General features: G+C 48.2%; 1 protein-coding gene across 8 annotated transcripts in view; it reads right to left on the reverse strand.

Annotated features, from left to right (window-relative positions):
• The window catches only part of Mapk4 (mitogen-activated protein kinase 4), a 149,467-nt gene that overhangs the window by 49,862 nt on the left and 71,626 nt on the right, over positions 1-27,979 (reverse strand). The window lies entirely within an intron of this gene.

Raw genomic sequence — 27,979 nt, forward strand, 5'->3', positions numbered from 1 at the left:
CCCCTGGGGCTAACGTGTGCAGATCGGGGGTGGGAGCCATCCCTTCTGACCTGTGCAAAATTAATCTGTTATGCTTTCCAGACACACACACACACACACACACACACACACACACACACACACACACACACACCCCAGCACTAGCTAAGAAGGCTAAGAGTCAAGAGGAACTAGTTACAGATGAAAACGAGGACTTGGGAATCTTGTCTTCCCACGAGGGTCCTTTCTTTATTTTGCAAATGCCTTTGAATATTTTAAGAGAAAATTCACCTCAGGCTGAGATGGAATAGCATTTGTATTCTTTGCTTTCCGCGTAGAGAGCAGAAACACACAAACAGTTTCTACAAGAAAACTCTCCTGCCACTCACAGACAAGAAGCCATCCGCCCAAAGCCAGTACTAGACCCGGGTCAACATGGCAAGCCCTGTTCTTTTTATGTCAGAGCCACTGGGGAATCTAACTGCTTAAAGAAGTTGGCCACAGGGGTTGGGGATTTAGCTCAGCGGTAGAGCGCTTGCCTACCAAGCGGAAGGCCCTGGGTTCGGTCCCCAGCTCCGGGGGAAAAAAAAAAAAAGAAGTTGGCCACATCCGTATTTGACTATTCTCTGATGGCTGCTAACTCAAACGGCAGATATAGGATATTAGGTGGTGAAGGGAAAGATCTACAAATCCTAGCCTGGTCAACTAAGAACTCTTAAGTAAGGCAACACGGTGACGTCAAGAGTGTGGTGTGCTTCCCAAGTGGACAACGCTCATGGCTACACAGGGAGAGAACTTTGTACCCAGCACAGGGGGAATCTGGCCAGGCTTCTTAATTCCCACCCCATCTGTCTGAAGTCTTGTCACAGCGCAGGGCCCCATGTGAGTACACGTTCCCATCTGGACTCTGTATGACTTTACATGGAATAAATGAAACAAAGCAACCATGAGCTTAATGCTCTGAAATTTATAGTGTGTGTGTGTGTGTGTGTGTGTGTGTGTGTGTGTGTGCGCGCGCGCACGCAAGTGTGTGAGAGTATGTGTGCAGAAGTGTGTGAGAGTGAGTGTGTGTGCATGTGAGAGTGTGTAAGAGTGTGTGCATGTGAGAGTGAGTGTATATGAGAGTGTGTGAGCATGTGAATGTGTGTGTATGAGTGTGCATGTGTGCACATGTGTGATTGTGTGTGTATGCATGTGTGGCACGGGCCTTCACCTAATGAATAAAGATTTCAGGGGACCAATCACTGGGGGAGGAGTGGGTGGGACTTCGAGGTTGGAGGAGGGAAGACAGGAGGAGAGAAGGGACTTGTGGCTTTTTGGGATGGAGAGAGAGCAGGGGGTGGAAGACGTAACAAAGTAGAGGGTCCCGATTAGATGGAGGATCCTCCAGGATCCACCACCAGAGGACTTAATTTAGAATGGCTCACTAATTAGGATGTTAGTCGTTGTGCCCGGCGATTAAGTTACCTGTTGATTCTGAACTAAGTTTGTGCGGCGTTTTCCTTTATGTGGTGACTCAACTGGGTTCCAGAGAGAGGGGTAAGGAGCACCCCAGTCAGTCGTGGAGTTTGGATGTATGGAGCTGGCATGGTAGCGATCCACCATGGGAACTTAGCGAATCGGGGTAGTTTTCGATTGCTCTGGACCAGAGAGTCTGTTGAGATGAGAACAGTCCACCAGCGCCATGTGGGTGCCCGCTGTAGTGTGTGAGACTGTGCCCCCGTTTTAATTACTTCATGCAACCTGTGTGTGCATGAGTGTGTGAGAGTGAGTGTGTGTGTGTGAGTGTTTGTGTGTGTGGCATACAAATGATCAACTGAATCCTGTTGAGGGCTGTGTATTCAGGCACATGTCTGTGCATGTGGAAGCTGTTAAGTTGATCTCAGGTGCCTTCTTCAATATCTTCTCTGCCTTAGTCTCTGAGACATAGTCTCTCGCTGTTCCTAGAACTCCCTGATTTGGCTGGACTGGCCAGCCAGTAAGCCCTGGGGAGCCTGACTCTATTCCTGTAGCTCTGGGGTGACAGGCTTTTATATGGCTGCTGGGGAGTTGACTTAAGTTCTCATGCTGTGTGGCAAGCACATCATTGAATGTGCCATCTCCCCCTGAGTTGTGCTGTTTCCCCCCTGCCCTGTCCCCTCTGAGGATTTCTGAACAAGGAAATTTGTCAAGGCTCTGGAACACAGTAAGTTCTTGGCTCTACTAAAATCAGCTGTCTTGACTGCTGTCCAGCCCTCCCTCACATCTGAATGAAGATGGTCTGTCTCTTTTGATAGCCTGTCAGATTTACAGTGGTTCCCCCTCTGAAGCTTTTATTGGGCCCAGAGGCGAAACAATCATAGACTTAACAAAACTTCAGACTTGGGGACAGTCTGAGTGAACAGGTCCCATTGTCCTCAATGGCAGACAGTACTGTCCTTCCAGGCTCATGTGACTAAGAGTCACTATCAGCCTTTATTGGGTTGGGCCAGACTTCTAAGTATTCTATTAAGCAACTCCATTAGCGACTGACACCTGCCACCTGTGTCCCCCAAGTGCTAAGAGCAAGCCCTCCGAGGCTGCTTCTGACCCAAGTTCTCACTTCTCAGGTGAAGGGCTCTGATGCTTTGCGAGTGCTGGCCTCCTGGTGCCAGCACAGAGAACGACACTTGGTGAAGGGAACACTCTTCACTTGGTGTGCAGATGCGGGAGCCACTTAGGGAGGGTGCTGAGACACACACAGTGCCACAGTCTGTGTGCAGTAAAGACCTCACAGACGTCAAACTCAGGGAGCTCAGCCGGCAGGGACACACATGTGCATGCGTGTGTGCACCTGCAGCCCGCTCTAGCAGCCAGGCCAGATGACTCCACCTGAGCTGGAGTTTCTTGCAGATCCACGTGTTTGGTCCCCAAAGGTACTGCAGAGGGAGCTAATTGCATAGATCTCTCTTTGAGGAGAGATGCCCAAGCTTCCTCCTCTTCCCAGCTCCTGCTGGGCGGTAAACAGATTGAAATGTCTCAAAGGAAGAGTTGTCTGGCCATTGGAGCTGCAATGCAGATAATCTGTGAATAATTAAGGACTTCATTTATTTTTAAATCCTTTCCTCTTCCTGTCCACTGTGGGAGGGACTTATCTTCCTGGTGTCTGGGTCCCACTCTTTCTCAGTGTTCAGTGAGAGGACGCAGGGAACATGTCACCTTGGGGAGGCTCTACTCCACCAGCACCATCTTCCTCCTGGGTGTCTAAATGGACCTTTTTCATTCCTGTCTTGCTTCTTTGATGGTGCCTTTCAGGTCCCTTCCTGTGGAAGAGAGTGTCCCCATTTTTGGCACTTTTCCCGGATGGTGCGTTATTTGTCCCTGTGTGCTGTGAGAATGCAAGGCTCATAGGCTCTTTTTACCATAACCTCTAATCATGCAAAGCCCAGCGCTTGAACTTTGACCTCCGCAGCATCGTCTGTCACTCCAATACTTGCTACCTCTAAGAAGTTCCACAGCCTATGCAGGTGGCCTTCATCCAAGCATTCTGTCTCCACCTGCATTTCCTGTCACTCATCTGTCCCCAAACCGCTAACAGGTCTCGGTTCACTTATAGCATGATATGCCAAGAGGCATGGCTATCCCCCCTCCCCTCGCTCCCCAAAGAGGGGCAGATGGTACTTAGATGTGTCCCTGGGTAGTAGAGTTGTTCAGCAGCAGAGACTGGTCATCTCCGTGAGGAGGTGACAGCCCAGAGCTGTTCAGAATCCCAGAGATGATTTCAGACTAAGGACTTGGCATTCACTGTAGGAGACAGAAAGGTTAACCTATTCGGCTGCGCTCAGACGACGGGCAGCAAGACAAATGTGGGTAGCTTTCCCAAGGGCAGTGTAGTCTCTGGCAGGTCCACAGCAAACACCATGATCAACACAAGGAATAAAAACCACAAGCCTAGGTGTCCCCGAGAGTGGAGCCCCAGCTTTCGATGGGTTTTTCACAGACGGCTTCTCAGAACTCTGGTGAGTTATTCTCAGTTATTCTCTCGCTACATAGCCTTTTAACAGATGGCGGCAAACCAGAGGTGAGGTGGCGTGTGCCACCTGTCCCATTCTGGGATCCCTGGGGCTCTGGTTTACAAATGGGCTTTGGAAAAATCTAAATTTAGATTCGCCCCTCTGCCCGCCCAGCGCCTCCCAAACCTCATGCTGTTGACCTCAGCAGGAAACAGTCTCCTGCGAGACACTGACATTTCTCAGCCGCTGCCTCCTTCCTTCTCCCAGACACCCCAAAAACCTGCAGTCAATTCTTGGATGAGGCTGTAGGCTGCACAGTGTCAGGTGAAAGCATTCATGCCACACCTGGGGCCTGACTGAGTCCAGGGTTCATGAGTGAAGATCAGTAAGCCATTTCTATAAAGGACCAGAGTCACGTTTCTGTGGTCCGGATTCCCTAAGGTGAGCTGACTACTCACGGAGGTTCTGACCAGTGTCACTTCTAGCTGACAGTGACTACCTACCCATTGCCTCCTCATGTGAATAGAAGACACATGAGGTTCAACCACGGAGAAGCTGTCTCTAATTCAGCCTTCCCACTCTCAGTACTGTGGACATTTGGATCCACGTCATTGTCCAAAGGGCCCCTTCTGAGCTCTGGCCTCTGTCCACCCACGCCAGGCCTGCAGTGTCTCCAAACACTGACCATCAGGTCAGCTCAGTTGAGTGGCTGGTCTACTGGGAGGTTTCACCAGAGACAGGTTAGCATTGAAGAGGTCAGCTGGTACCTGACTGAGTGTCTCTCGCAGGGTGTCAGCCATGCTTCCTGACAAGCCTGGAGTCCCGTGAAGGCTCACTAAGTTACTCTCTACCAGAATCACCAATGTGCTCTACATGGGTCTTGCTCACGGTCTGCAGCTTGCTCTTTGTTCAGTGGGGCAATTATTACTGTGTGTACGTGTGCACAACGTCATGTGACTGTGGGCACAGGTGTCGTGGCATACCTGTGAAGACCAGACAACTTTGTGGAGCTGGTTCTCCCCTTCCGCCTTTCTGTGGGATATGCAGATTGAACTCAGGCCGTCAGATGTGTATAGCAAGAACCTTTAGGCACTGGGCCATTTTACCAGCCCTCCCATAAGGTGAATCCCATCGTGTGTGAATCCCATCGTGTGTGTACTCCCTAGTTGCCAAAGCCATCTCACACAGTTCCTAAAATCCTAGAGGGCGACCGTATTTCTCGAACCTGCACCCAACTGAAAACCCTGAGTCTAGACAGATGTAATCTGAGGGCAGACATTGACACCAGATGATCACAGGAACAATTCCTGAGAAGTAAGCTTTCAATTAAAGCTTTCTGGGGTGGAGATCTGGGCGAAAACTTCCTCCCCAAGGAGCAAGAAACCCTACCTCCTGTCTGAGGACATAGTTGTAGAGAAATCAATGTCGATGTAATTGATGTAATGTCGATCTGAGATGCTGTGCAGAAAAGCCAGAAGACCAAACCCAGCACACTAGAAGTGTCAGAGATGCAGCCGTGCTTTTTGACAACCGTGAGTAACTGAGCCACACCTACGGGTACCCAACTCCAGCCTTCCGGTCAAAAGAGATGGTCAAGTCTATGAACCTACTCTGATGGCAGACACTTAGTGCCCCTGGGATGCAGCCATATCATCTGCGATGGCCTGCAGTTCCCTTGTCAAGTTTCTTAAGAACATGCTCTTGGGGGCTGGAGAGATGGCTCAGCGGTTAAGAACACTAGCGTTCTTCCAGAGGTCCTGAGTTCAATTCCCAGCAACCACATGGTGGCTCAAGACCATCTGTAATGAGATCTGATGCCCTCTTCTGGCATGCAGGTGTACATGCAGATAGAGCACTCATATACATTAATCAATCAATCAATTATTTAATTTTTAAAGAGGACATATTCCTGGGGACCCCAAGGAAGGAGATGAAGACCCCTGGTGTCTTTCTCTCTCCAAGTAGGAGTTAATAAAGCAACAGAGGGCTTTAAATAAAATGGTTTGCTTGAGGAACATCAGACCCGTGGTAAATGGAGGCCACCTTCCATAAAAGAACATATTGGAGCCTACAGGTTTTGTTTACTTCTTTATACTATTATTATTATTATTATTATTATTATTATTATTATTATTAGTGGTGGTGGTAGGCTGTTTTTTTGTTCGTTTGTTTGTTTGTTTTGAGACAGGGTCTCACTATGCAGCTCTAGCTGCCTTGGAACTCATTAGGTAGACTAGGTTGGCTTCGAACTCAGGTACTCACCTACCTCAGCTTCCCAAGTGCTGAGAGTAAAGGTGTGTGACCTCAAGCCTGGCTTCACTTCCTTTCTAGAACACTGTATAACCATCCAAGAGAACAAAGACCTCCCAGGATTTTCAACACGCTGAAATAGCAGGCAGAGAAACGTTGGTTCTTCATGGAAGGTCCAGTCCCAACCTGGGGAGACTGAGGAAAGGGGACGACCTGGGTTCCCATATATGAAGTGTGGTGCTTGTCTCCATGGGAACAGTGCCAGCTGCATAGAGACATCTGCTCAGCCTGAGACTGGGAATAAGCCTTGTCAGGGGGGTGGTGTGTGTTGTAATGATTCAATCCTGACTTTGCACGACTCCTGCATTTAAACTTTTGCTGTGTAAAGTTAAAAGTTCCTGCTCTCCCTCTGTGAAGGAAGGAGATCAAGGAGAGTAGAAACTGGGGTTACTTTCTTTGGGAGGAGAAGGGATGGCATGGGGTCTTGTGATGTGGCCCAAGCTGTCCTGGAACTCATAATCCTCTGACTTTCAGCTTGAGTGCATGAGGTGCATGCCACATGTCCGTCTGAAGACGGTAGCTTCCTTTGGGGTCTCACTCAGCACAAAGGTGACTTTGGCAGCTGGTAGGTGAGGTCCGTTTGTGGCTGGCTTTGTTGGGCTATATTCTGAAGGGAAACCAGAGCATCCAGACACTCAATTTTGGAAGGCTGTCCCCCCCTCTTTAATCCCTTGGGGTCCCCATTGCCTCTTCTAAGTTGGGAGCTTACTCTCTGAGAGCCCACGTATACCCCACAATCCTGGGAAGAAGGCTCAGAGTTTGCACCTGATCTTTCCTTCCAAACTTGGGGGATCTACAATAGGATCTCATCCTCCCCACCCGGAGCCCAGGGTAAGGATATGCAAAGGCTATGGTGACCACAGAGTCTGAATTGCCTTGGTTTTCTTTTTAATCAGAAAAGGCAAATTCATCTTTGTGCTCCACGGACTCCAGCGCACGCCTGTGGCAGACACTGCCAATCCTTACGCTTCTTCCTTTTCCGTGAACCAGGAAAACCAGAATCTTTCTCCAACGCACCCCACTGACAACAAACACCTCTGCCCATTGCTAGAGCTGGAGCTCAGATAGAGCTCTCTGCACCCTGACTGTGACCCCTCCTGGATGCTCCCATCACTGAGACAAGCCCCTTCTTTATTCCTGCGACCTTCTCTGATTTGCTCCCGGACACCCAGTTCAGCCCATCGAGCGCTTAGTGACAGTCCGTTAGGCGCTGGCGCGACGATCCCGTACCTTCTACAACGCCCGACTTGACGCTTCACACATAGAGGAGGTGGCACCAGTGTCTCACTAATGAGACTTCACAGCACATGTCTGATGAAGAGGGGGCTGTGTGGGCGCAGCCTACCACTTCCTGTCAAATTGAAGAGGGAGAAACTGACTTTCTATGGCCATAGTGCAAAGTGGCCCAGTAAACTCCACCATGTTCTGTCAGTACAGGGCTCCTTGTCCTTACCCGAGTCACTTGCCTTTAAGTTTCAGAGATGTCCCACCAGTCACACTCACTGCCCAGCTAATGCATGTGCACAGTTGCCCTGCTCTTCCCTTGGAGCCTAATCATTTACAGGCGCACACTCAAGAGGCCAAAGGAAGTGTTTCCAGAGCAGACGAAGCGCTCCTTTCCCCAGCAACTACATCTGCATTTTGACAGCTTGAGTAAGAAAGCAGCAATTTGTAGGCCATAGAGGGACTCACAGTTGAGTGAAGCTGGGGGGCTGGGCCCAGGAGGCCTGGATTCTAGTGCTGTGCTACCTGGGAGCTCTCCACGGTCTTTGGGGGAAGGGAAACAACCACTTAACCCCACCTATTCCCAAGAAGAATAAGGCCATCATCCCCAAGAAGAATGCACCAGTCAGGAGCACAGCTCAGTGTATCAACTCTCAAACCTTCCACAGTAATCCACACTGGGCTCCAGGGTCAGGGTCACCCTTTCTGGTGACTTGGTCAAATGGCAACAGCCCTCTAATGCTAGAGGCCTTCAGAAGCTGCCTCCTGAACCCCTGAACTTGCTTTGAATCTCGTTGGGAAGGGGGATGGAGGGGAGGAGCCGGAAGGATCTTCGGAACATATTACCAGTTATCTCTCATCTCTCTCCCAGCACACGGAGACACCCAGCTGCGGTGGCAAAGAGAAAGGAGTCTACTGGGAAGCTTGTCCACAGTGCCTGCGTTCGCACCCTGTACCCTGCCACCACACACTCAACACCCACTCTCCTGCCTTTTTCTGTGAGCATCCTTCGTGCAAAAGGTTTTAAAACTAGAGAGTCAGAACTGTGTGTCGGAGAAAGCCAGACAGGGACTTGAACCTGTGCACGGTCTCATTTTGCTTCTCGCTCTATCAGGAGATGCCAAGGAACATCACGGGTCTCCTGGGGTGGTGTGAACCTGGAAAGCATGCACGCACACACACACACACACACACACACACACACACACACACGCATGTGCCTCTTGGTCTCAACAGTCAGGACCCCTTGGGAGTGACCAGTCACTCCAATGAGGAGCCCCAGGAGAGGAAACCAAGGCAAACACGATTGAAGGGAAGGGTGCATGAGCCAGGAACACAGCAAACGGACCACAGAGTGAGCAGTGGCCTGGTGACCACGGCTGCTTCCTAGGAGAATCAGCTGAAGAACAGTGTCCACGTGACGCCGGTTTCCCACCAGCAGCTGCGTTTGTTTTTCTCCGCTCATCTTGGCTTCACTTGAAGGAAGCTGATACCTAAGTGCGGGTGATTCATCCTAAGGACAGTAGGAACGAGACCTTGCCACAGACGGGTGGGGAAGCCGAGGCTCGGAGAAGGGAAAGGACTCTCCCTAGGTAGTGTGTGATTTTTTTTTCTTGGGGAGACCTGAACACTTGAACATCTCTCTATTCATCTCAGGGCACGCGTGACAGATGGACAGCTCTGCCCAAGTCTAGATGGTGAACCAGTGGATAATCGGTGACTCAAAGAGGCATCACCATAAAGACCAGCCTAGCTTAGACGAAGGCTCACCGAAGCTTCATCTCTAGAGCACCCTGCTCCGCCAGCTCTCGGCTCCCGGCCGCGCACACACTCAATGGTTGTTGGCTATTTATGTAACCCTGGAAACAGGCCCTGACACTTCCAAGTCTAGGGGGCTGGCTCCAACCCCCAGGAGGGAATGCCTCCATTCTGAGGAAACAGCCACCGTCATTAGAATGGCAGGCTCTGACTCTGCACAGCTGCCTATCAGGAGAGCAGCCCCATCCAGGCACCCCTTGACCACTGGGTGACCATAACTGACAGGGTCCTGGGACGATGTGTGGGGCTGGTACCCAGCACTGTAATTGACACCCGGATCAGGGGCAGGGTCTGATGGTTCAAATTAGCTCCACGTCAATTGAGTCTGAGGAGAGTCTGGTAGGAAAAGGCTCTCTCCTTCCTTCAGGTATAATCAAGACAGTGAGTGACTCAGAGGTATGGGCCCATCCACAGGAATCTACCCACTCAGAGTCCTGGTGACAGAAACCAGCGTGCGGGCCTGGTTAAAAGGAGCAGCCAGTGGGGAGAGAGAACAGGGATCAGAGAGGGAAGATTGGGATTGGGAGGGAAGACTATGGAACTCACTTCCACACCCGAGACAGATGTCTCCCTTCCTGCATTACTCAAATGCCGCTAGCACCTGCTTCATACCACCTCCCCCACTCCCCCCCTCACGAGTTTCTGCTGCACAATGATGAAGAGCTCATTACAAAGGACGCTGGAACACTGGTGAAGCTGGCAGCAGCGGCGTCCATGTGAACTCAATCTGAATAGCGGGTTCCCATCATATGGAAGGAGTATGGGGTGGGTCTGGTACCCGGGCCCAGGTGGTTTCTCAGCTACTGCAGGGGAAAGTCTGGCTAGCGGTGGGCAGGAAGGTGACACATTCTCTTCACCCCTTCCTGTCTACCTGTTCCACGAAAAGAATTCTGGGAGTTATCGGGCCCTGGGAACCAGCCTGAGCTGGCCAGGCTCTGTCTTTTTGGTCTGATCCGAAGCCCTCACGCACCAGAAGGACAGGTGTGTCAGGTAGGGCAGGGGGTAGCCTAGGAAAGGTCACAGTCACCCCGGGTTGTATACAGACCCTACTTCCAAGCTGCCTTCACCAGTGCCATGGGAGCAGGAAGCTTGGGGTCTGAAGGAGAAGACACAGCAGTGGGCTTTTGCATCGTGGCCAGAGCTGCGCCCAGTCCGAGAAGCAAGCAGGGTGGGGTAGTGGTACTCCGCCAAAGAGGAGCGAGAAGCCACCTCTCCAGAGCTGGCTTGCCTTGGTTCTGCCTTGCGCAAGCTGAGTATAATTCTGCTCACTGGGGAACGCAGAGGAGACAGAGCCCCAAGTGAGTCGAAAGAAGGCCGCTTTTATAACCAGGGTCCATTTTATCACTAGGTAAATAATGTTTCCTTTTGCTAATGATGCAAATTGTTTCTAGTCCTGAAACTCAAATGGCAAAGTAGGATTTTGAATGTGGGCAGAAATAAAGACTCACATTCCCCGTGGTTCCAGGGGCCAAATGTCCCCCTGCTCCTTTGAGCAGGAGCAAAGGCAGGGCTGTCTTAGTGCCTGTGCCTAGGGCAGTGGTCCTCATGTCACCTCACGTAGTTCCTCGGGTTGCAGTGACCCCAGCCATAAGATTATTCTCATTGCCACTGCATAACTGTCATTTTGCTAGTTACGAATTGTAATGCAGATATTTTTGGAGATGGAGGTTTGCCAAAGGGGTCATAACCCCATGGGTTGAGAACCTCTGGCCTGGGGCCACTCTCAGCTTAGAGTTTATCTTTGTCTACCTCTGCCCAAGGCCTGGCTGTGTGGCCCCTCACAGGGCTGTGGCTGAGGGAGCCACAGGGCTAGAGTATGTCTCCACGTCGACTCTACTTATGCCACGTCTTGTCGCCATGGCAGCGGCAGGGCAGAACGTTCTTTTCTTTTTCCTTGTAACGGAAACACTAGAATCAGTGGGATCCTCCAACGGGCACCTTTAGAATAAGCCCCACCGCCCTCTGCCATCCCCTGCTGCCGGTCATACCCCTCTCTCCTCCCGCTTTATTTCCAAACAGCGTCTGTTCTCACTCTTGACTGTAACATTGTTTATGTAGCTCTCCACTGTAGTGGTTCAAGCCTGAGATCCCCTCACGGTAGCCCCACTTAAACCTGCATCTGTGTTCTCCTCTATTCCAACTTCTCCGTCCGTGAACGGCCTGGTCTGGAGAGAGCCTCCTTAGTTACCTTCCTAGACCGTGAAAGACTCTGTGCTCGGAGCCACCGCCACCTTTTCAGACTTGGTACCTCCTTCTCGTTTAAGGCACACATACCCGTGACAGCCAGCCCACAGGCTTCTATCTCTCAGCTGGGTCTTCTTCCACTAGACAGAGAATCCCAAGAAAAGTGTAGTGGCCACTTCACCCCAATGTCCCCAGCTGTGCACAGCTCCTGGCATATTAAAAGGTGACCCCAGGGTAGGACTGAGAATAGAATATGCTTGCAAGAGGGCTCAGGGTAGTGGTTTTTGAAGGAGCATCTCTTGGAGGGTGTGATTAGACAGGGGAGACACAGTCAGGACATTGCACGAGAGCAGGAGGCCGGAGGGAGCAGTGTGAGAGCAGCCGAGAGTTGAGCAGCAAATGCAGGGGTGGATTTAGAGAACACAGCAGAAGAGTGGCCCGTGGGGTGTGTATGTGTGTGTGGGAGCTGACACGGGCTGTGTGTGTGAGGATGAGACTGTGTGTAGCAGGTCCTACAGGGCTGTGGGTCCAGAGCACAGACCATGAGTGCTCTGATGGGAGGAGATGGCTCGCCGTGGACCCCTGGTAACTGTACACTCCCTTGGGCATCACTTGCAGGCAGGACGTCAAACAGCACAGTTAGGAGACCACTGAAGCAAATCCAAATCTGGAGGGCAGAGCCATCCTGAGCAGTTCCTGACAAACTCAGGATGCTAAATTCAGGTTGTTCCCGAGACTGAAGCCCAACATCCCCTGACTTTTCTATCTCCCTTCTCTGGGTGCAGCCACGGCACAAGAAACCGCATAGTTCATGAACCTCCGAGTAAGCCCTCCACACAAATTGTTTTGTTCAGTTCTTCTGGAAGTCTCAGCTGCTGTAGACAGCTCTTTTATTGTTTGCTAACCCCGCAGATAGCAATAAAACTAAAATGAAAACAGATTTGCAAAGCAACTTTCCACTGTCCAGAGCACTTGCCCGTGGTACTATTTAATATTTAATATTTTCATACAATATTTATTTAGCAGCCCTACGTCCCAGGCAGCAGGGATTCAGGTGCAGATAGAGCAGGCGTGGTCCTTAGCCCCATGAAACTTACAGTTCTGAGGCAGAGAGGACAAGCTTGGCTGGGGCTCAACTGTGATGCAAGTCTGATTGGGGATCACGCAAAGCTGAGAGTCGAGGTAAGAAGAGGACCAATTACTTTGGGGAACAATGGCAGACTTCCTGAAGAGGTGACATTTAAGTGGAGACTTAAAGAGTGAATCTGGGCTGAGAGGCGCTTGGGGCAGGATGTCAGTATCATGACCTGGAGAAGTAAGTCTGACACTGGAGGAATGGAGAAGTTTGGTGCGATGGATCTCGACAGACATCAGTGCATAAATGAGGTCAGCCTGGGGTGAGAGGAACCACTATTTGATTGTTTTAAGAGAGCCCCAACAAGGGGCAGCAACCTCCTCTCTCTTTTGAGAAGGAGGAGGTCTGATGTGCCAGGAAGCTCTGGGGCAAGAGGCCACTGGAGGACCTATGGGTAGGCAACCCTTGTGCAAGCCTCTATGGTTTCATCTCCGTCTTACAAATAGAGAAACGGAGGCTCACATCCGGAAAGCTGGAAAGGGGTGCAGCAGTCTTTCTAACTACTAACTACTAGATAAATGCCCCGGTTTCTAGGGGATGTCCTGCCAGACAAACAATGTTCTAAATGACACGTCCAGCTGGTGAACGGTCAGGGCTTGTGCCTTTGACATGAGACTGCTCTTCTCCTACTGTTGCCAGTTTGTGAAACTGGGGCAACAATCAGATCTTAAATAGAGAGGTTACTGGCTACCACAGCCAGAGGGAAGGGGCTACACTGTCGGTGCACCACTACACAAGGCGCTTAATAATCATACATGATCTGTCGCAGATACCCACATTCCTAGCTTTCCAACACCAATCTAGCAGTACCATCTCTCTGAGGCTGGAGCACGAGTGTTGCATGAGAGTTTCCAGGGCCATTTTTGAGGTGCACTCCCCCCACCTTTGGCATTCATTTCCCCCCTCTTTGATGGAATTGCTTTAATACCTAGGCAGCTTCCTTACCTGTCTGAAGCCTGTTGGGAGCTGTGTCTAGCTTCCACCACTCCCATCCTGTTCTTTCCCGGCCAGTAGATCTCTGATCTCTCCCCTAGCGACTGACAGTTCCCCTCTGTGACTCTGTGCCCCTCCATGTCACCAGATTTTATGTAGATATTTGGCCTCGGCTGAGCTCCAGAAGAGGACAGGCAGGGAGTGAGAATGGGAGACAGTGTAAAGGGACCTACCAGCCTGGTTCTGGGGTGCCTTCTGCTCTTTTCTCTCCTGACAAAATCCCCTCTAGCTCCTTTTCAAACAAGTCCTCTCTTCCTTTTTTCCTAACCTTGGTAAGATTTGAGTCCAACTGTCTACACCGACACATAATTCCCACTCTAGTTCTAACTATGAAAATCTATATCCTGGTGATGAAAGGCTGAACATCACGTGTGCTATTTGGAGATGTTGTCTCTGGCAACTTAAAAGATTGTGTCCTCGGAGCTGGAGAGATGGCTCAGAGGTTAAGAGTTCTACTGGCTGCTCTTCCAGAGGACCCCGGTTCAATGTGCAACACCCACATGGCGGCTCACAATGGTCTGTAACTCCAGTTCCAGGGAATCTGACACCCTCATACATACAGGCAAAACACCAATGCACAAAAAAGCCAAAAAGGAGAACTGGATAGTGGTGATACACACCTTTAATCCCAGCACTCAGGAGACAGAGGTCGGCAGATCCCTGAGTTCAAAGCCAACCTGGTCTATAGAGAGAATTCTAGGACAAGTCAGGGCTACACAGAGAAACCCTATCTTGAAAAATCAACTAACCAAATAAATAAATATCGTTAAAAATGTAATAATAATAAAAGACTATATCCTGAGCTTCAGGAGAAAGAAAGGGAAGATCCAGGAGCCCTTGAAGAGACTTGAGCAGAGGACGATGTGACAGGAGTACTGAGTGTGCCGGCCCCTGGAGTGCTGCGGCACACTCTCCCATCGCCAGGCCACCTGAGGTATCAGCTGGCACATCACACCCGTTTGGAATTCTCCTGATCCATAGACAAGTGTGACTTTGTTCTGGGGCATCTTCGCCACTCAGCGCTTGCAATCTGACAGTCACCTTTCGTGCTCCCACTCCACACACCTCCTACATGACCAACGAATGGCAGCTCTCCCGCCTGCCTCCCCCCAACGTGCTTCAGGTGCTGTTTCCAGAGGAGGCTGTTACCAGGGCAACACATCACGGGCATCCCTCGGCGCAATCGAGTTCTGCCACCTTCTTCCCTCTTCACACCACACGCAAAGTTAGCCACGCCAAGTCTCCACTGTGCAGAGATCCCCAGTCTTGGGGACAGTCCTACTGAACAGCGCCTCGGAAGGTGGATATAGGGCACAGATGAGCTTATGGCTGGTTGGGCATTGGTCACCCTTCCACACAGCCACGGGCGTCTAATCCATGTTAACTCTCAGCCGTGGCGGGAAATGATCACAGTCCACACTTCAGAAAGGCACGAGTTCAGAATCTTGGTCCAGAGTGCAGTCCGATCAGTTGACGCAGGGTGCAAGACCAGCTGGGGCGATGCTGTCAGCTCCATGACACACAGAGGCCCAGGCTGGGGCCAGCAAGTGTACGAGGGGCTGAGATGGGAGAATTCCTCAGAGCTGGTATTAATGCACCGCACCTCCCTTCCCAACCACTGGCCTCTCTGAGGAGAAAAGGAGACATTTCCTCCCTCCACCCGCCCCCGCCATTCTCTAAACCCCAGGTGGAAGGCAGGAATTGTTCTGAGTTGAGTTGTGCTGAGCAAGAAGAGAGGGGAGGAAATGTAGAGAGAAGTGACTTTTAGAAAAAATTCAGTGGCTAGGGAGATGGTTCCGTCAGTAAGGTCAGGTTGGGCAAGCTCGAGGAGCTAGGTTTGATCTTCCTTGTAGAAACCTGGGCATCGTGCAGACACATACAACTCCAGTGATCAGGAAGCAGAGATCCGTGTGTCTGTCTGCGTGACGGCCAGGGGAAGACACGTCAGCAGTCATCACTCTGAGGGCCATCCATCGCAGCATGTCTTGTAAGCAAGGAGAGGACGTTCGGAGCCCAACTAAACATCTGAGGCCACGCTGCCTCCCACGTCAGCTGCTCTCACTTGAGCAAGGACCCAATATGGTCCTTGGATGCACGCTCTGCCCACGTGAGTTCTTTCCTGGAGCACTGGGCCCCCGACCTGTTAACGCATAGCCCACAGGGCCTGCTGAGGCTCCTACTTCAGTGGACCTGGGGTGAGACTCAAGAATCTGCATTTCCTGAGTTCCTAGGTGAGGCCAGGGACAGACTTTAAGAACTGCTTTTTCAGGGGCTTTTAAAGAAGGAAGGAAGGATGGATGGGGTATGGGTTCAGACTCCCCTTTCCCAGGATATAGCATAAAAGGGAGTGTGGCTCAGTGGTGGAGCTTCCACGTGTTTCCATCCCAGGGACACATATGCACATACATGTATGCATGTGCATTCATACACTCGTATACATATACAAACAATACATATGCATACACAGACACAGACACAGACACACACACACACACACACACACACACACACACCTTTTCTTGTCCCAAGAACATAAAGGCAGCTACCACAGTGACTAGAAAATGCAGGCCTTTTGTCTCACTGTGAAGGTTCAAGTTTGAGGCTGGTTACCAATGGCCCCCATAATCTCCTACACAGTGTTAACCATAAGGGCTGCCTAGGCTTGAACCACCGTAGAGTTTGAGCCCAACTGCTACGGTCTCTACTGAGCCAGACTGCAGGCCAGATCTACAGCTCTGGGAGGTTCCTGGTAATTAAAGAAGAGGATGCTTCCCTGGGTTTATATTGGGGGGTGAAACCGCTTGCCTTCACGAGCTTTGGATTTAGGCAATTTCTTGGAATTTTATCTCACTTGGTGTATCAGTGTGGTCATTTTATAAAGGCACAGGGAGCCAGTAGGACCCAGACACCAGCCAAGTTTTTTTTTTCCTAAGCCAAATTTAAAGCCAATACTTTGTAGTTTAATTTAGAATGATCAACTGAGCAGTCACCGAAGCCTTATTTCTTAAAATTCCCTCGGGTGGAACTCTTCAGTTTTTGTGCTTACCACGTAGGCTGGCTTTCGGAGTCTTCAAGTAAATTTCCTCTTCCCAAATATACAATAATTTGTTTTCTCTGACAGGCAATAAGCAGTCACAGAGTGAAGAAAAGAACTAGTAAATTCATTAATTAGGATTCTGTGTGCACTTCTGTGATGGTTAGCATTTGTTTAATACAATTATAAATCCCATCTAAAACCTCTTACTAAAACCATTAATGGGGTTCAGTACATGCTGCTACATTCGCAGAGCCAAGTTCATTTTATTTTGTATGTAGAAAATGAATTTTGATCCGAGGTCATGTCTGAGGTGATCAGGTGTCAAAGCTGAACACTTCAAAGTAACAAAATCTTACAGGAGACACACACACATATACACACATATACACACGTACACACACACACACTGTAGCAAATACTGAATCAAGCTACTAGAATACACTCACTTTTAACCATTTAATTATAAAATCTATCAATGAAAGTGCTGGACCTTATTCATATGTAGCACTTATGAGACAACTTCTACACATTACTGAGAAAATCCTTATCCACAAAAACTAGGTTATGACAAGTGTCATAGCAATTAAAAAAAACATTTCACATTCAAAATTTAAGTTATCTTTAAGCCATAAGAGAAGGCAGCGTAAACGTCACGGATAGTTAAAACCAAACAAGCATGTCAAAGGATCCAGTCAAAAACTGAGAACAGATGAACATTGCTTGGGAAATCACTTCACAGAGAGACGACAATTTTTAGAGTTTAACTCTAATCTGCAGAACAACAAGGCACCTTTGAACACAGATTGCAAACTACAGATCTGTGTGACTCTCTTCACAGGGTGGCTCAAGAAAGGTGGAGAGACCCGTCCAAATCCCAATGGAGACCGGTGACAACATGAGATTAGAGTTGGTGTTGCCCCATAAGATGCCAGCCTGCTTTGTATGCTCCAGGTTTCAGAGTTAGAGGGTGAAATGGAGAGGGAGAGGGGGAGGAGAAGGAGCAGAAAGGAAACAGAAGAAAGAAAAAAGGGGGAAGAGAAAGAAAAGAGGGGGTGTTGATGTTGTTTGGGAACAGATGCCTTCGGGGACCAGGAATAGAGGGGTGATTTGTGATTTTAGGAGTCATAACCAGGACTTCTCACTAAAACTCTCTCTGGGTTGACTCTCTGTGCGTGCATGTGCATGTGTCTGTGGTGTATTTGTATATGTGCATGTGTGTGATGTGTTTGTGTATGTGTGCATATTTGTGTGTGGTGTGTTTGTGTATGTGTGTGATGTGTTTGTGTATGTGTGTGCATGTGTGTACGTGTGTATATATGGTGTGTTTGTGTATGTGCATGTGTGTGATGTGTTTGTGTATGTGCATATGTGTGTGATGTGTTTGTGTATGTTTGTGTGTGTGTGAGTGCATGGTGCGTTTGTGTATGTGCATGTGTGTGTGTGATGTGTTTATGTATGTGCATATGCATGTGTGTGTGTAAGTGTGTGATGCGTTTGTGTATGTTTGTGTGTGTGTGAGTGCATGGTGCGTTTGTGTATGTGTATGTGTGTGTGCATGTGTGTGTGTGATGTGTTTGTGTATGTGTGTATGTGTGCATGCATCTTGCCAAGTAAGAAGTTTAGTAAATGCAGCATGGTGGCATGGGCCTTTATTGCCAGTTCTTTTAAGGGAGGATTAGCAGGGATCTGGAGCCAGCCTGAGTTACACAGTGAGAGCCTACCTCAAAAGGAAAAATGGGAGCAGCCGAACATTAAGAATTCAGCCTTTCTCACTTTCCCTCATTCTCCCCTTGACAAAACACCAAGCTCACAAAGCCACTCCAGGGACAGCCATGGAGAAGAGTCTTCTCGGAGCCCAGGCTGTGTGAGAGAGGGGGATGACAGATCCCTGTCTTGGAACCCAGCTAGTCTGGCTCAGGTTTAAAGGTTTCTGCTTCTCTGGTTCACTCACATTGGCAGTTGGCAAGCTTGGCACCGGCCCTCGGGGATTACTTCCCTTTCGTCAGGGCTGCTCACTTTTACACACAGGCCAGACTGCCCTGCCTTCTTGGTTCCTTTCCTCAGGTTTCTGAAACAGCAGGGTCATTTCAGGTCTGGGCGCCTGGGCACTCCCTCCAAATGGAGGAGGCAGTTGTGCCCTCCCTGTCTACCTGGTTACTTCAAGGTACTCCCAGATTGTGCCCCGAGCACTTTCCTCCCTGTTGAGGTCTGCAAGTGAGCAGAGGGTCTTGGGTCCTGGCTCTGCTGTCTCCTGATGTCACCCGGGTAGGCATCTCTGAGCCTCAGTTTCCAATTGGGAGCAAAGGGACTATTAAGCCAGCTTCCAGGGTGGTATAAAGGTTGAAGGTCAAGTACTAAGGACTGTGTGGGGTGCTGGCTGTGCCCAGGCACCAGGGCAATGGTGGCTGCTTATATTCTGTGGAGCCAATGTGCCGCTCGCTTTTAGTTCTTCCTTCCAGAACTGGCTTTCTCTGAAAGGCTCCCCCAGGTCTTCACGGGTGCCTTGTTAAAGCATCCTAAGTCAGCAGTGCTCCCTTCTCCCAGTCTCTTGGCTCCTTCTGCACGATTCGCTAACCTGCTGTGACTATGGGAAGGTCTCCCAGAAAGGAAGGAAACATGGGAACCTACAGGGTGAGACGTAGCAGCATTTGGCATCCTTGACACCTGTTTGTTGCTATTTATTGGAAAAGTGCAGATGCCTCCCCTCGCCAGCTGTAAGGGGAAAAAAGGCTGGCTTGATTGGAGGGTAAATCCACTCTTGAAAATCAAGCTAACATCCTTAGGTAAATATGCCGTGCAAGCTTAAAGGGCTGCCACGTATCATAATATTTTTCTAAGACTTCAAGGCATCCGACGTTAACTTGAGGACTGTAAACCATGCCATGAGCAATCTAAAATAAGGAAGAGCTTTCCCCCCCCCACTCTAGAAATAGCTGCCAAACAGATTCCACTCCATGACACTCACATGTTGTCAGCAGAGCTGCACACCCCACCGATGCCCAAGAATAGAAGGACGGGTATGAAGTTAAAAGTGGCACAGGGAGGGGACACAAGATGCTTTTAAAACCATATAAAACCTACTTGTCAGAGACTGAACCACGTCTCCTGAGTTTCAGTCTAAGCCCCCAGCACCTTGGCTTGTGACTATATTTGGAGACAAGCACTTTAAAGAAATAATTAAGGTAAAGTGGGGGTCGTTAGGGCAGATGTAATCCAACAAGATAAGAGTCCTTCAAGAAGAGGTAATATCACTGACAGACAGCAGAGTAAGGGGTGGCCACAGGGGACCTGGAAAGACAGCTACGTATCAGCTGAGGTCAGGACCTTGAATCCCGTTCTCTGTCCTCTACATGAGTTATTTAAGAGGGAGTGTTTGACTTCTCTAGTCCACCTCCATTCTTCTGTGTCAGAATTCTCTCTACCAGGGACCAGTAGCCACTGGGTCTCAGGTTGGCGGTGTTCACTGTCCTTCCTGTCCTCTGTTGTGATGTCCTCAGCCTGTTTGTGGGAGTCCTTTCTTCCTACACAGCCTCCATTCCCGGGGACTCTACATATTGGTGCAGACTCCAGGCACCTATCACTTCCTGGAGGCCCCATCAACCTTTCCTCTTAGCTCAGCTCCATTCCTTTCTGTCACCCACTGGTCCACAGGAGTGCTCTCACTAGGGACCCCAGAGTCACCATACCTGTACCAAGAGAAGGCAATGGCAACCAACGAATGAAACACCCACCCAACAGAGACAGGACTAGAAACAAGAAACACCACAGACATCACAGTTCCAGATGCCCCATTGCCAACATGAAAGCCCGACTGTGTTGCTGAAGACCCTGAGAAATGCAATGTAGCAGAAATACAAGACAAGATTTTAAGATAGTAATATATATATACTATATATATAGTATATACATACTATATATATAATATATATACTATATATATAATATATTTATAATATATATATAATATATATAGGAATATGTTCAGGAGGATGTGAATAAATCCCTTAATGGAATCTGTGAAAATCCGGTTTAATGAAATAATGAAAACCATCAAAGACGTAAAAGTGAAATGAGCAAAGAAAATCAATAAAGAAAACACAAACAAAAATAAAATGGGAAACAAGATATTTTGGGTGTCAAATAAAATCCTCAGAGGTAAGCATCACAAAAGATTATAAGACATGGAGGAGAGAAACTCCAGTGTTGAAGACAAGGTAACATTAAAGAAAGTTTCTTTAATTAAAGAAAATGTTACATCTAAAAAAAAAATATCCAGGAACAAAATATCCAGGAAATCTGGGCCACTAAAGACCAAATCTACGAGAGTAGGGCAAAAGAAGCACATAAAACACCAATTACATAGGACCGGAAAAGAAATTCCACACAACACAAACTTCTTCAACAGGTAAACATTTTCAGTGAAGCAGCAGATATAAAATTAAGGAACATAAAAAATGGCAAACAGACTAAGAAAAGAATTAGGGAAAATTACCTTTCAAGGCTTCAACACACATAAATACACACACATTTCCAACACACACACACACACACACACACACACAGATACACACACACACAAATACACAGTTACATACACACAGACATAGGCACACACACACACACACACACACACACATTGGGTTAACTCTCAGCAAACAAGTGAAAGTTTTGGATAATAAAAAATCAGAGATCTTAAGGAAAGAAACTGGAGATGATCTCAGAAGATAGAAAGATCTTCTATGCTCATGGATTGGTAGGATTAATATACTGAAAATGACCATCCTTCTAAAAGCAATCTATAGATTTAATGCAATCCCAGCCAAAATCCCAACACAATTATTTACAGAAAATTGAAGACAATTTTCAACTTCATATGGAAACACCACACAAAATCCAGGATAGATAAAAATACAAGTTAATAATAAACACATCCTACCAAAGGTATCACCATTCCAAATTTCTAGATATATTACAGAGCTATAATAATAAACACAATATGGTAGTGGCACAAAACAGACATGCTGGTAAGTGGAAACAAATTGAAGATCAGACGTTAAGTCCACACACCTAAGAACACCTAAGTGTTGACAATGAGACCAAGAAATACACACTGGAGGAGAAACAGCATCTTCAAGAAATGCTGCTAGTCAAGCTAGAGGGCGGCATGTAGAAGAATGAGAGTATGGATCCATATTTATCACCTTGCACAAAACTTAACTCCGAATGAATCAGGGTTTTATTAAGTTAAGACCAGGTACCTTGAACCTCATAGAAGGGAAAGTGGGGGTTAGCCTTGAACTCATTGGCACAGATAAGGACTTTCTGAATAGGACATAGATAGCACAGGCACTAAAACCAATTAATAAATAGAACCTCGTGAAACTAAAACTCATTCTGAAAGCAGCATCCTACAGAGTGGGAAAGAAATACTTTACCAATTATACATCTGATAGACGGTTAGAACCTAGGTTATATAAAGAACTCAAAAACCTGAACATCAAGAGAACAGATAACCTGATTAAAACGAGGGACACAGAACTAAGCAGAGAGTTCTCAAACCATAAAACAACAAATGGCTGAGAGTCACTTAAAAATGTCCAACATCCTTATCTATCAGGGAAATGTAAATTAAAACTACTTTGAGATTTCATTTGATACCAGGCAGAATGCCCAAGATCGGTAAAACAGACGACGTCACAGGCTGGTGAGGATGCAGAGGAAGGGGACACTTGTTCGCTGCTGGTGGGAGTGCAAGCTTGTACAACCACAGTGGAAATCACTGTGGTGGTTTTACTGAGGAAGCTGGAGAATTGATCTTCCTCAAGGGAAAAAACAAAACAAACAAACAAACCAAACAAAACCCAAAAAACCCCAACCAACCAACCAACAAGAAAAACAACAAAATCATGCCAAGTGAGGTAACTTTGAACTAAAAAACACCCAAATATTGTATCTTTTCCCCTCTTCTATGCAGATGTTAGCTTTTGAGCCTTCATTACATATTCTACAATCTAAATAACCACAGAGGTTAGGTATCTAGTAAGGGGCTGGGGGAAGGAGAGGCTCTCCTAAGGAAGGGGAAATAACACATATTGTTACAAAGAGACAACAAGGAAACTAGACTAGGAGGACTGGATAGAGAACCGGGTTGGAGAGAAGGGTAAAGGAGGGAAAATGTGATGGAACTAGGAGTTGCCAAGCTGGTTGCCTAACTAGAGGCTTCCCCTACACTGACTGGCATTGGTGATACTGGAAAGTACTTTGCATGTTACCACAGGATAAATATTACCCAGCTATTAACCCTACGGCCGACGGCAGTGCAAGATATACTCGTACAATAGTGGTACAAACGTTATGAGAGTAACCAACCACTTTCTGATTGGATTTAAGGTCCTCTCCACATGATGGAACCCATACCCGAGACTGCTAAAGTGGCAGGCATAGATTTGAGATTGGCCATGAACCCAAGTGGAAAACCTACTACTATTATTCTGCTTACATGAACATGGCAATAAAAGGATTCCTAAGGAACACACTGGTATACCCGTAGATCAGTGGCCTTGCCCAGCCATCGTCTGAAAACCTTCTTGTGGTCAATGGGAATTAACCCAGAAACCCAGAACCAGACCCAGTGTGCACAGACTTGGGAGCACACAGCCCTCAATGAGACGGCTTCATCAAAGCTCCTCCTCAAGGCTCAGGGAGCTATGCAGAAGAGGAGGTGGAAAGATTATCAGAGCCAGAGGTGGTGGATGACTTTGGGGAGGCAGTGTGTTCAGGACATAGCAGGACCGATGCACAGAGGAACTCACAGAAACTGTAGCAGCATGCACAAGACATGCATGGGTCCAAGCATGATGGGGTCCTAGCACTAAGATAGGGAACTGGACACAGGTTCCAGCCCCTAAACAAGAAGCTATCTTGTTTAGCAAGTGATATCTACTGGCAAAGGAAAAATAAGTTTCCTCCAATGGAGTCTTAACTACATTTCAGGGCAAGTCCTGTGCCCAGGAGTTGTTGACCAGCACAAAGCAAACTCAATGGTATATTTGTAAACTAACTCTCTCTCTCTCTCTCTCTCTCTCTCTCTCTCTCTCTCTCTCTCTCTCTGTCTCTCTCTCTCTCTTCCTCTGTGTGTGTATATATGTATATATATTTTTTTTCAAAAAAATATAATAATTTTTATTTTGTGTTCCTCTCTCTTCTGTGTGTGTGTTTCATGGATCTTTTGTTTTGGAATTTTTTTGTCTATGTTTCTTTTTTTCCAAAGAGAGATACCGAGAAAAACATAAAGTTGGGTGGGTAAGAAGGTGTGGAGGATTTGTGGGAAGAGAAAACATGATCAAAATATAAAATATGAAAGAAAATTCAAACAAAATAAAACAAAAGAGTGTAGGTTTAGAGCCAGTGTTCCTCAGTTCAAATCCTGCCTCGGTCCCTTCTGCGCTCTGTGGTTTAAACTCAGGGTGCTTGAGTCCCAACATCTACATAAAAGCCTATAAGGCTCTGCTTTGTTTGCTTAAGGAGGGGGGATAAATAATTTTAAAATGAACTGTTACAATAGTCATGAAATACCCAGGGCTCGGCTGTGTGCTGTGCTCAGCAAATGTGGGCTCAGATGACTGGTGCCTCATCGTTCCTAACGTCATTACTATTACTGAGCAGTTCTCAAAGATTTACCTCAAGCATTTTGTTTTACACAGGATCAGTAAAGTGAGGCTCAGACACAAACGCTCTAAGAAAGCTACAAAACCAAGAAACGGGGGTCCAGCCCAATTTATCTCTATTATTCTGGGAAGGTTTGAAGAAACAAATGGGTTTTATTCCCAGTGCACTTGAGACCGGGGGAGGGGTGCAGTAGGGGCGACCAGGCAGCTACTACAGGAGTCAGGAGACTCACCCTGATGTCTCTCACACCCAGACTGAGGTTATGGGGAGACCCCAAACACAAATATGTGAGGGGAGGCGCCTGAACGGCCGGAGACTGATACGAAGTGAGAAAATGAGAAGGGACAACTGCAGAAGTAAGATGGCTCCAAGTAAAGGCACTTGCCCTGCAAGCCGAGAGACCAGAGTTTGAGTCCTGAGAACCACATAAAGAACTGACTCCACAGAATTGTCCTCTGACCTTCCTATGTACACTATAGCATGCGTGTCCACACACACACACACACACACACCCCACATACAACCATACATGCACATGCAAGACACCATGCACATATAAATGATAATAATTAAAAATTAAACCAACCCCCCCAAAAAATTAATTTTCTTGTCAGAAAATTAAACAAAACATCCTTCCTTGTAGCCTGAAGTGGTAGGACAGAGGATGTACCTCAAAACCCTAACTCAGTTTTGGCTAAGTTCTAGGAGACGAAGAAGCAGCAAAAGATTCCCAGAGAAAAGCAACTGATGAATGTGGATATTAATAGATCTTTAGGAGGCTGCTAAAAATAGAGCCAAGCAGACGTGTCATGTGCGCTGTTTTACGTAACTGTGCTTCCAGGAACCACACGGGTTTCAGAAAAGAAAGACCGAGGCAGCAGCAACCGCCAACCCCACGCCATCCCTCTGAGGAAGAGAGACAGGAGGAACTACCCAATCACGCAACAGCTGGACCAGTATAGTTTGGAGCAGTTCTGCAAGAACTGTGCTCGTCCCTGGCCACTGTTTACTGAGCACTCTGTCTAGCTTTGGGGTGAGCATGACACAGCCTCTGCTTACGTGGACTTCAGTGAGGTGGGCAGTGGGGCACGAATCCATCACCATAAATGGAAGGGGCGGGGCTACCGACTGAAGACTTCCCTCACACAGATGCGGGCATGGCGGTGGGAGCACGGAGTTTTGGGCTGAAGTCTGAAGTGGCTGCACCATTGAGGGGTCCATAAGATGAGACACGAGGGATTACCAGCAATTAACTAGGCAAGGAGGGACAAAAAGATGGAGAAATTGTCCTAGACAGGGGCAAGGATGGGGACGAGGGGGGATGGGTGCACAAAGGCTCCAAGGGGGAGGGAGGGGGACAGGATTCCGAAGCAGAAGAAAGCTAATGGAGAGAGCGAAAAGACAGAGGATAGGGTGAATGAGGACTGAGAAAGCAGATCAGTCCATGCGGGCACTGGATCAGACCTTGCGCCTTGTAGGTCACAGGAACCCGTTGGCCCAACCTCAGGGTTACTGCACAGTGCACCATGGGACCTTCTGGACCAGACCAGGGCACCGGGTCTACTAGAACACAGCAGCCCATAGAATCTTGTGGATCAGGAACCGGAAAAGGAGTCTGGGTTCCCTAAGAGCAACAGAAACCCACGGATGGCTTTTAATCGTTGGATCCCATTTATGTTTTGAAAGGATGGTCTTGACTATCGATCGAGTGGAGAATGGCCCGGTTGCTCTGGGACTATTCACTGGTAGCCTCGTTCAGGAGCTGGTCTGGTGCACTGAAGATGGCGCCTGAACTTGGATGGTACGGAAATAAGAGCACTGGTGTACATGAGCAATACATAGGAAACATCCCTGAGGACAGTGAAGGACTCGAGCGTCGTTGCACTTGGGTGGAGTGGGAGAGATCAGGCATTAATCCGGTGTCTGACTCATACTCCTAGTTGGACAGGGTTGCAAATACTGAGACGAGGAAGCGGGATAGAGGGGCGGCAATCTGGGCTCGGTTTACGTCTGGGAGAAAATGGTGACAGGAAGAGCTGACAGCTACCGAGAACCCTCTTGTGCCAACACCACACGGAGCTCTGGGCAAGTAGCAATTAGTAAAGCAGGTTTCCTGCCCTCAAATGGCTCGCACCTAGTAGGGCCGCTCTTTAGTCACCTGGGGAATTTGGCAAATAAAGGAACATGGACCCCACCCCCAGAGGGACTCAGCTAATTGGCCCGTAGAGCTGACAGGCTGTCAGGGTAGGGAGAAACTCGCCAGGAGATTCTAACAATGGAGGCTGAGAGCCAGAGTTTCTGAATATAAAAGGAAGTGTGGAGGTGAACCTCGGTCTTCGGCCTTAAGAATTTATGGCAGAAATACTGAAGTATGAAGGGAACAATGTTATTTAGATATTAAACCAATATATTTTCTTTCCCTAGTAATTCACGGTCCCAGGGTGTTCCCTGGCTCACTAATTAGGCATGGAGCCTAGCTGTCTTAGATCAAAGAATATACAGAAATCCCTTCTACCTCTGGAGAATTTAACTATTGAAAACAGGCGACCCCTGCTCTAGAAGTGTTGATATGCCAGTAAGAGGTCAAATAGAAGGCAGGGTGTGACCCATGTCATTCATTAATCGAGGAATGACACAATGTACGGAATTTCAGAGAATCAAAGCCTCTGTGTGTCCCTCTACCCTGTCCAAGTCACCACAAGGAACTGAGTCAGGCCTCTGGCTCCTAGAATGCACCTCACCTGCCCTTGGCTCCTTCTGACAGCAGACATCGCTCAGCTTTCCTTAAGGGCAAACCCCAGAACAGAACTTGGTGGAAAAATAACACCCCCAAGCCCCAGTCAAACGTCGCTTCACTCTGTACACCATGCGTCCATACCCCACCCTCCTCGGGAACAGCCAAGCTCTGCTCTAAACGCCCCGCTTTCTCTGCCACAGGCTGACAGTAAGGGAGGTGCTGGCACTCATCACAATAATTAGAGAAAAACAGAGCACCTGGGACATAGAAAAGGGCGCATCTGTCTAAGAACAGCAATGATTGATGTACCTAGAACACAGAAAAGGGCGCATCTGTCTAAGAACAGCAATGATGTACCTAGAACACAGAAAAGGGCGCATCTGTCTAAGAACAGCAATGATGTACCTAGAACACAGAAAAGGGCGCATCTGTCTAAGAACAGCAGTGGCGTACATAGAACACAGAAAAGGGCGCATCTGTCTTAGAGTGGCAATGACATGGGGAAAATGAATCCCAATCTTTATCCACCACCTAACTGCTACTGCCTTGCTTCCTGACTGGCTCCCTGGAATTCTTCCTAACGCTCCACCCACTTATAAAAAAGCCCCCTTACCCCCGACCCTGACACACACACACAGTGGGTTCCTAAATGCGGTTGACTGTTTCCTTTATATCTGAGGAGACAGAGTTGGCTGTCCGAAAGAATTCTTGGCTCGCATTTCTCCACAGTGATAAGAGATAAGATCCCACTCCCACATCTCTGACCTTAACCCTTCTGAGGCGATCATATAGGATCAGACGCCTTAAGGACTTTAGGGTAAAATTTGAGGAATTTAATTTTATTCCCAGTGTGAAGCTACTTAAGGTGCCTGAGCCCTATAAACAAGGTGTTCCAGTGAGATTTAGTAGACAGCTGCATGCCC

Source organism: Rattus norvegicus, chromosome 18, assembly GCF_036323735.1.
Source record: "Rattus norvegicus strain BN/NHsdMcwi chromosome 18, GRCr8, whole genome shotgun sequence".
Taxonomy (NCBI): Eukaryota; Metazoa; Chordata; class Mammalia; order Rodentia; family Muridae; genus Rattus; species Rattus norvegicus.